This window comes from Vicia villosa, linkage group LG2 (assembly GCF_029867415.1).
Source record: "Vicia villosa cultivar HV-30 ecotype Madison, WI linkage group LG2, Vvil1.0, whole genome shotgun sequence".
NCBI classification, from domain to species: Eukaryota; Viridiplantae; Streptophyta; class Magnoliopsida; order Fabales; family Fabaceae; genus Vicia; species Vicia villosa.
The window spans coordinates 227,424,076-227,434,620 of NC_081181.1; the positions used below are offsets into that span (position 1 = coordinate 227,424,076).

The 10,545-nt window shown below is 37.5% G+C and overlaps 1 non-coding gene across 1 annotated transcript; it reads right to left on the reverse strand.

The window, feature by feature from the left end:
• Positions 1 to 8,477: 8,477 nt before the first annotated feature.
• On the reverse strand, positions 8,478 to 8,550 carry LOC131654451 (small nucleolar RNA SNORD61). The gene has a single exon (XR_009299488.1). It is a non-coding gene; the product is annotated as a small nucleolar RNA SNORD61 (small nucleolar RNA).
• Between the last annotated feature and the right edge of the window lie 1,995 nt (positions 8,551 to 10,545).

Here is a 10,545-nt window from a genome sequence, read left to right on the forward strand (position 1 = left end):
AGCATTTAATGTTACATGACGTGAGGAGAGATAATAATGACAAAAGAAGTGATTAGCATAGTTACCTAAGTAGGCGTCCCCTCAACTGCACGCACGTTTGTCCAGAAATAGTGAACACGTGTTTACCATCTGGATAGCCAGTTACAGCTGTTTTACTTTTAAAGAGATTCTGAGTCAACTTAGACAATGAAACGTTAGTAGTAACAGAATCACTACTTCTAATTGATTACAATCAGAACATCTTATAAGAGACTAATCCAATCTCATTTCAGAAGATACTCATACATAAGATCTTCTCATCTTCTCATTCTGGGCATAAATCCATACTGATATTCTTCAGAATGAACTTAAACCTATCTTCAGCAAGGGGTTTTGTAAAGATGTCAGCCCATTGATGGTCTGTATCCACAAAGTTTAAAGAAATAACACCCTTCTGAACATAGTCCCTTATGAAATGATGTTTAATCTCAATATGTTTAGCTTTTGAATGTAAGATAGGATTCTTAGATAAACATATAGCAGAAGTATTATCACAGAAGATAGGAATGTTACTCTCATATATCTGATAATCTTCTAGCTGACTTCTCATCCAGAGCATTTGTGTGCTACAACCTGCAGCAGCAACATATTCTGCTTCTGTTGTTGAGAGGGCAATTGTAGCTTGCTTCTTGCTGTACCATGAGATCAGATGACTTCCAAGAAATTGACAACTTCCAGAAGTGCTCTTCCTTTCAATTCTATCTCCAGCATAGTCAGCATCACAGAATCCTACTAAGTTGTAATCTTTGGATCTTTTGTAAACTAAACCAACATTAGTAGTACCTTTCAGATACCTCAGAATTCTCTTAACCGCAGTTAAATGAGATTCTCTCGGATCTGACTGGAATCTAGCACACAAACAAACACTAAAGAGAATGTCAGGTCTAAAAGCAGTTAGGTATAGAAGAGATCCAATCATACCTCTGTACAACTTCTGATCTACCTTCTTACTTACCTCATCCTTACCTAGGACACATGTTGGATGCATAGGAGTTTTGGCTTCTTTGCTTTCAGAAAGATTAAACTTCTTCAGAAGTTCTTTCACATACTTCGTTTGATGAACATAGGTTCCATCAGAAGTTTGGTTGATTTGAATCCCAAGGAAATACTTGAGTTCTCCCATCATGCTCATTTCAAATTCAGCTTGCATAGACTCAGCAAACTCCTTTCCAAGTGTAGCATTAGATGTTCCAAAGATAATATCATCAACATATATTTGACAAATTAAAATATCCTTTTTAAATGTTTTACAAAAGAGAGTAGTGTCCACTTTTCCTCTAGTGAAACCATTTTCCAGAAGGAAAGAACTCAAACGTTCATACCAAGCTCTAGGAGCTTGTTTCAATCCGTATAATGATTTCTTTAATTTAAAAACATGATTTGGAGACATGGAGTCTTCAAAACCAGGAGGTTGATGGACATAAACTTCTTCATCTATGTAACCATTTAAGAAGGCACTCTTAACATCCATCTGATAAAGAGTGATGTTGTGTTGAGTGGCAAAAGAAATTAATAGACGAATAGATTCTAACCTGGCCACTGGTGCAAAGGTTTCTGTATAATCAATCCCTTCTTGCTGACTATAACCCTGAGCCACCAGTCTGGCTTTGTTTCTTACCACTTCTCCCTTCTCGCTTAGCTTGTTTCTGAACACCCACTTAGTGCCGATGATGTTAAATCCTTTTGGTCTAGGAACCAAGTCCCATACATCATTCCTTGTAAACTGATTCAGTTCTTCTTGCATGGCAATTATCCAGTCTGGATCTTCTAGAGCTTGATCAACAGAAGTTGGCTCGATCAAAGAAACAAGACCTAATTGACATTCTGCATTGTTCTTAAGGAATGCCCTTGTTCTGATGGGATCATCTTTCTTTCCAAGGATCACATCTTCTGAGTGAGCTGATGCAAGTCTAGGTGATCTTCTGACTGTTGGCTCTTCAGAAATCCTGAGATTCTCTAAAGATACAGCAACTTGATCTTCTGATCCATTGCTTCTGAGACTGCCAGCTTCTGCAGCTTTGCTTCTTGGTTCTACAGCTTCTGATATATCAATATCAAAATCTGCAAAATTCTCAAACTGCTTTGGTTTTTCAAGACCAAGCTTATCATCAAACCTGATATTAATTGATTCTTCTACAATCAATGTTTCAGTATTGTATACTCTGTAGCCTTTAGAGCGTTCAGAATATCCAAGAAGGAAACACTTTTGTGCTTTAGAATCAAACTTACCAAGATGATCTTTAGTATTCAGAATAAAGCATACACATCCAAAAGGATGGAAATATGAAATGTTGGGCTTTCCGTTCTTCCACAATTCATAAGGAGTCTTATTTAGAATAGGTCTTATAGAGATTCTATTCTGAATATAACATGCAGTGTTTATTGCTTCTGCCCAGAAATGCTTAGCCATATTGGTTTCATTGATCATGGTTCTGGCCATTTCTTGTAGAGTCTTATTCTTTCGTTCTACAACTCCATTTTGTTGTGGAGTTCTAGGACAAGAGAAATCATGGGCAATACCATTTTCTTTGAAGAACTCCTCAAAGAATCTGTTCTCAAATTCGCCACCATGATCACTTCTGACCTTTATGATTTTGCACTCCTTCTCAGATTGGATCTGAGTGCAGAATTCAAAGAACACTGAATGAGACTCATCCTTGTGTTTTAAGAACTTTACCCATGTCCAGCGGCTATAATCATCAACGATGACTAATCCATATTTCTTCCCTCTGACAGATGCTGTTTTGACTGGGCCAAACAGATCAATGTGCAAGAGTTCTAACGGCCTTGAGGAAGAAACAACATTCTTAGACTTGAATGCAGGTTTGGAGAACTTGCCCTTTCTGACATGCTTCACAAAGAGCGTCTGATTTGTATTTCAGATTTGGGAGTCCTCTGACCAGATTTAGTTTGTTAATCTGAGAAATCTTTCTCAAACTAGCATGTCCTAATCTTCTGTGCCAGACCCATTGCTCCTCAGAAACAGACATAAGACAAGTTACCTTCTGCTTCTCAAGATCAGAAAGATCAATCTTATAGATGTTGTTCTTTCTCTTGCCTGTAAATAGGATTGAGCCATCCTTCTGACTTACAGCCTTGCAAGACTTTTGATTGAAGATTATATCATAACCATTGTCACTTAATTGACTTATGGACAATAAGTTATGCGTTAATCCTTCTACAAGAAGTACATTAGATATGGAAGGAGAGTTACCAAGACTTATGGTTCCAGAGACAATGATTTTGCCCTTCTGATCTCCTCCAAACTTGACTTCTCCACCTGGTTTAAGCACCAGGTCTTGGAATGTAGACCTTCTTCCCGTCATGTGTCGCGAGCACCCAGAGTCCAGGTACCATGACATTTTGCTTTTTGTCCTCTTTGCCGCCAAGGATATCTGCAACAGAAATTATCTTCTCCTTAGGTACCCACAATTTCTTGGGTCCTTTCTTGTTAGTTCTCCTCAAGTTCTGATTGAACTTGGGTTTAGCAAAATATTTAACAGGAGGAACAGCATGATATTCTTTAGGTTTGCAGCATGATATTTCTTAGGATGTGTCACAAGCTTCTTGGTGTGAATAGTGTTAAACTTCTATGCATGTGAAGTGAGCCTAATATCATGAGCATGGCCATATTTGAACTGATCATACAATGGCTTGTATGTGATCTTCAGATCATCAATAGGTTCAAATTTATGTGAGGTATCACCCTCATAGCCAAAACCAAACCTTCTGTTTCCAGAAACACCATATATCATAGAAGCAAGATGACTTCTGCCAATACTTCTAGATAAGAACTTTCTGAAGCTCGAGTCATATTCTTTCAGAATATGATTCATGCTAGGAATGGATTTTTCTGTTTCAGAAGGAGATCCACTTTCTTTGGATAGATTTAAAACTTTTTCCTTCAGTTCAGAATTTTCCAATTCCAGCTTCTTAGTTTCAAATTCAAACTGCTTTTTCAGCTTTTTGTATTTGATACTAAGATGAGCCTTGAGTTCCAGAAGTTCTGTTAAACTGGAAACTAACTCTTCTCTAGATAGTTCAGAAAACACCTCTTCAGGATCTGATTCTGATGTAGATTATGATCCATCATCTTCTGTAGCCATCAACGCGAAGTTGGCATGCTCTCCTTCAGAGTCTGATTCTGATTCTGATTCAGAATCATCCCATGTTGCCATAAGAACTTTCTTCTTATGAAACTTCTTCTTGGGATTCTCCTTTTGAAGTTTTGGACACTCGTTCTTGTAATGTCCAGGCTCATTGCACTCATAGCAGACAGCCTTCTTCTTGTCAGATCTTCTGTCACTAGAAGATTCTCCACGTTCAAATCTCTTTGAACTTCTGAAGCCTATGAACTTCCTTTGCTTGCTCTTCCAAAGTTGGTTTACCCTTCTGGAGATCATGGACAGTTCATCTTCTTCTTCAGATTCTGATTCTTCAGGATCTTCTTCTCTAGCCTGAAAAGCGTTAGTGCATTTTTTAACATTAGATTTTAATGCAATAGACTTACCTTTCTTCTGAGGCTCGTTTGCGTCCAGCTCTATTTCATGGCTTCTCAAGGCACTAAAAAGCTCTTCCAAAGAAACTTCATTCAGATTCTTGGCAATCTTGAATGCAGTCACCATTGGACCCCATCTTTTGGGTAAGCTTCTGATAATCTTCTTTACATGATCAGCCTTGGTGTAGCCTTTATCCAGAACTCTCAATCCAGCAGTTAGAGTTTGAAATCTTGAGAACATCTTCTCAATATCTTCATCATCCTCCATCTCAGGCTTCATATTTCTGGATTAGAGCAAGAGCTTTAGTCTCCTAGACTTGAGCATTTCCCTCATGGGTCATTTTCAATGACTCATATATATCATGGGCCGTTTCCCTATTAGATATCTTCTCATACTCAGCATGAGAGATAGCATTCAGCAAAACAGTCCTGCATTTGTGATGATTTTTGAATTCTTTCTTTTGATCATCAGTCATTTCGCTTCTTGTGAGCCTTACACCAGTAGCTTTAACAGGATGTTTGTAACCATCCAACAGAAGATCCCATAGATCAGCATCTAGACCAAGAAAGTAACTTTCCAGTTTATCTTTCCAATATTCAAAGTTTTCACCATCGAATACTGGTGGTCTAGTGTAACCATTGTTACCATTGTATTGCTCAGCAGAGCCAGATGTAGATGCAGTTGGATTTGTTTGAACTTCACCAGCCATCTTTTACTGAAGCGTTTTTCTCTTCCTGAATCTTTTCTAAACACGGTTAAGTGCTTGCACCTTAGAACCGGCGCTCTGATGCCAATTGAAGGATAGAAAAACACTTAGAAAGGGGGGGTTTGAATAAGTGTAGTCGTAAAAACTTGAACGATAAAAACAAATTGCACAGTTATTTTTATCCTGGTTCGTTGTTAACTAAACTACTCCAGTCCACCCCCACCGAGTGATTTACCTCACCTGAGGATTTAATCCACTAATCGCAACAGATTACAATGGTTTTCCACTTAGCCCACGACTAAGTCTTCTAGAGTATCCTGATCACAACCTGATCACTCTAGGAACAAATGCTTAGACACAAGCTAAGACTTTCTTAGAGTATCCTGACCACCACGTGATCACTCTAATTACAACTGCTTAGACACAAGCTAAGACTTCCTAGAGTATCCTGATCAACATTTGATCACTCTAGTTACTTACAAATTAATGTAATCAAATAAGAGTTTTACAATGCTTCTGAAAAGCTATAATCACAACAGTGATATTTCTCTTAACGTTTAAGCTTAATCTCACTAATATATTACAACAGCAATGTAGTGAGCTTTGATGAAGGTGAAGTTTCTGAGCTTTGAGTTGAACAGCGTTTCAGCAAGTTAATTGTTAGCAAATCGTCAACCTTGCTTCTCATCAGAACTTCATTTTTATAGGCGTTTGAGAAGATGACCGTTGGGAGCATTTAATGCTTTGCGTATTCCGTACAGCATTGCATTTAATGTTTCACGCTTTTGTCAACTACCTCGAGCCTTGTTCACGCTGTGTCTACTGACGTTGCCTTTAATAGCTTCCAACGTTCCTTTTGTCAGTCAGCGTAGCCTGCCACCTGTACTTTCTTCTGATCTGATGTTTGTGAATAAAACATTTGAATATCATCAGAGTCAAACAGCTTGGTGCATAGCATCTTCTTGCCGTCTGACCTTGAAGTGCTTCTGAGCGTGATACTACGAGAACTTCAGTGCTTCTGCTTCTGATCTCAAGTTCTTCTGATGCTTCCATAGACCCATGTTCTGATTCTGCCTTGACCATCTTCTGATGTCTTGCCAGACCATGTTCTGATGTTGCATGCTGAACCTTCTGAGACAAAGCTTCTGAGCGCTGATTTGTGCATACTCTTTATATATTTCCTGAAAGGGAAATTGCAATGTATTAGAGTACCACATTATCTCACACAAAATTCATATCCTTGTTATCATCAAAACTAAGAATATTGATCAGAACAAATCTTGTTCTAACAGTTTCCCCCTAAGATTAACAATCTCCCCCTGAAATTAATACTAGAAGAATTTTATAAATAAAAGACTTCCCTGAGTATTTCAGTAGAGACGTTCACAGTGCTTGATCTTTAGAACATTCATGACTTCTGATTTCTGCTTCCATAGGACAGCTTCAGAACATTGAATTTCTTTAGATCCTCAGAACATTCACAGCTTCTGACTTCTGCTTCCATCGGACAGCTTCAGAACTTGAATTTCTTTGATCTTCAGAACATTCCCAGCTTCTGACTTCTGCTTCCATCGGACAGCTTCAGAACTTGAATTTCTTTAGATCTTCAGAACATCCACAACTTCTGAATCTTGCTTCCATTAGGACAGCTTCAGAGCTTGAATTTCTTCTTTCATCACTTCATGCTAGATTGTATCAGAACATTGTTGAATGTACCAGAGCATCATCAGAGCATCTCTACATCCTGAAATGTTACAGAACAAAACTAAACGACAAAAGTCAGCATGAATGAATCAGAACATAAAATATGTTTCAGAACACATAATATGTATCAGAGCCATATAGAATGTGTCAGAACAAATAGACATAATGTTTCAGATCATATTCTATCATCAGAATATCTGAACATTCTTCCTTCTTGCTTCTGATTCTGAAGCTTCATAGCACTCAGCTTGCTTCAAGAATCCAAGAACTTGATTCATCTTGTTGCTTATTGATCTTGAATCTTCAATTCCTGCAACAACACAACTTAGAAACATATGAAGTTTGCAGCTTCTGTTAGTAATGTGGGGGCTTTCTTCCCGGCAACTGCTAATATAAATCAAATCATTTATCACTATTTCTCCCCCTTTTTGTCATAACATCAAAAAGAATGTAAAAGATTCAGATGTAAGCATTCGACAAAGGAAAGAAAAACAAATAAACATTGATAAAACAAGCAGAAGTACAAGAGTTATGCAGAATAAGCTTTTCATTGATTAACCAAACAGAGTTACAGAAGATGTATGCTGATACACAAGTGCAACAAGCAAAGAAAACTACAAGGATACAAAGACTACAACCCTAGCCTAGTCCTAATCTAAGCCAGTATATCATGAATCCCAGCGTTGTTCTTGCTCTTGCTTGGTCATCAAATCTTGAAACTCTGCATGCCTGAGCAGCTCCCAGAGAAAGAAGTAAATGAATACAAAGGAGGAACTGAGAACAGTTCACCAGGAGAGAGCGTATTCTCAGATAGGCTTTCCCTTAACATAGAAGTTAAGTCCTTATGGAACCTAACTTCATCCAATATCTCAAGAAAGTCTTCTTCCTTTGGACAAATGTTGATAACAGCATCAAAAAAGAGATCTGACTTGAGAAAAACTTGGAATGCCATCCCGAGATATGTTTCTCATCCTGTAACCGATTAACCCTTCCATCCGTTCTATTCAAATAGATCAGCCACTTTTGAGACTTAGTTTCTTCAACTGGTTTAAAGTTTTGATGAAGGGAACTAGGCGAAGGATTCATGATGAATGCTAGATCGATGAAGAATGAACTATGGTTTACGCAAAAGATATTCATAGAAAAGTGAGAGAAAGAGAGAGAGAGAGAGCGCAAAGATTGATTGAAGAATGCAAAGAAATGGAGAAATAAATAGAGGGAATATGGGGAAGGAAACGTTCTAGGGAAGGGAAACGTTTGACGGATATAAAAACGAAAAAGAAAATAAAAGAAATGATGAATGGCATTTAATGTTACGTGACAAGAGGAGAGAAATTATGACAAATGAAATGATAGAACAGTTACCTAGGAAAGGCGCCTCCTCAACTGCACGCACGTTTGTCCAAATAGGGTAGACACGAGTTACTATCTGGAAAGCTAGATACAACTGTTTTACTTTAAAAGATATTCTGAATCAACTTAGACAATGAAACGTTAGTAATAAACGAGTCACTACTTCTAATTGATTTAAGATCAGAACTTCTTATAAGACATTAATCCAATCTCATTTCAGAAGATACTCATACATAAGATCTTCTCATCTTCTCATTCTGGGCATAAATCCATACTGATATTCTTCAGAATGAACTTAAACCTATCTTCAGCAAAGGGTTTTGTAAAGATATCAGCCCATTGATGGTCTGTATCCACAAAGTTTAAAGATATAACACCCTTCTGAACATAGTCCCTTATGAAATGATGTTTAATCTCAATATGTTTAGCTTTTGAATGTAAGATAGGATTTTTAGATAAACATATAGCAGAAGTATTATCACAAAAAATAGGAATGTTACTCTCATATATCTGATAATCTTCTAGCTGACTTCTCATCCAGAGCATTTGTGTGCTACATCCAGTAGCAGCAACATATTCTGCTTCTGTTGTTGAGAGGGCAATAGTAGCTTGCTTCTTGCTGTACCATGAGATCAGATGTCTTCCAAGAAATTGACAACTTCCAGAAGTGCTCTTCCTTTCAATTCTATCTCTAGCATAGTCAGCATCACAGAATCCTACTAAGTTGTAATCTTTGGATCTTCTGTAAACTAAACCAACATTAGTAGTACCTTTCAGATACCTCCGAATTCTCTTAACCGCAGTTAAATGAGATTCTCTCGGATCTGATTGGAATCTAGCACACAAACAAACACTGAAGAGAATGTCAGGTCTAGAAGCAGTTAGGTATAGAAGAGATCCAATCATACCTCTGTACAACTTCTGATCTACCTTCTTACTTACTTCATTCTTACCTAGGACACATGTTGGATGCATAGGAGTTTTGGCTTCTTTACTTTCAGAAAGATTAAACTTCTTCAGAAGTTCTTTCACATACTTCGTTTGATGAACATAGGTTCCATAAGAAGTTTGGTTGATTTGAATCCCTAGGAAATACTCGAGTTCTCCCATCATGCTCATTTCAAATTCAGCCTGCATAGACTCAGCAAACTCCTTTCCAAGTGTAGCATTAGATGTTCCAAAGATAATATCATCAACATATATTTGACAAATTAAAATATCCTTTTTAAATGTTTTACAGAAGAGAGTAGTGTCCACTTTTCCTCTAGTGAAACCATTTTCCAGAAGGAAAGAACTCAAACGTTCATACCAAGATCTAGGAGCTTGTTTCATTCCGTATAATGATTTCTTTAATTTAAAAACATGATTTGGAGACATGGAGTCTTCAAAACCAGGAGGTTGATGGACATAAACTTCTTCATCTATGTAACCATTTAAGAAGGCACTCTTAACATCCATCTGATAAAGAGTGATGTTGTGTTGAGTGGCAAAAGAAATTAATAGACGTATAGATTCTAACCTGGCCACTGGTGCAAAGGTTTCTGTATAGTCAATCCCTTCTTGCTGACTATAACCCTGAGCCACCAGTCTGGCTTTGTTTCTTACCACTTCACCTTTCTCACTCAGCTTGTTTCTGAAAACCTATTTTGTTCCTATAATATTGAATCCTTTAGGTCTTGGAACAAGATCCCAAACATCATTCCTTGTAAACTGATTTAACTCTTCTTGCATGGCAATTATCCAGTCTGTATCTTCTAGAGCTTGATCAACAGAAGTTGGCTCGATCAGAGAAACTAGACCTAATTGACATTCAGCATTGTTCTTGAGGAATGCTCTTGTTCTGATAGGATCATCTTTCTTCCCAATGATCACATCTTCTGAATGAGCTGAGGCAAGTCTAGGTGATCTTCTGACTGTTGGTTCTTCAGAAATTCTAAGATTTTCCAAGGATGCAGCAACCTGATCTTCTGAGTCTTTGCTGCTTTGGTTTTCAGCTTCTGAAACTTTTCTTCTTGGTTCTACAGCTTCTGATATATCAATATCAATATCTGCAAAATTCTCAAACTGCTTTGGTTTTTCAAGACCAAGCTTATCATCAAACCTGATATTGATTGATTCTTCTACAATCAATGTTTCAGTATTGTATACTCTGTAGCCTTTAGAGCGTTCAGAATATCCAAGAAGGAAACACTTTTGTGCTTTAGAATCAAACTTACCAAGATGATCTTTAGTATTCAGAATAAA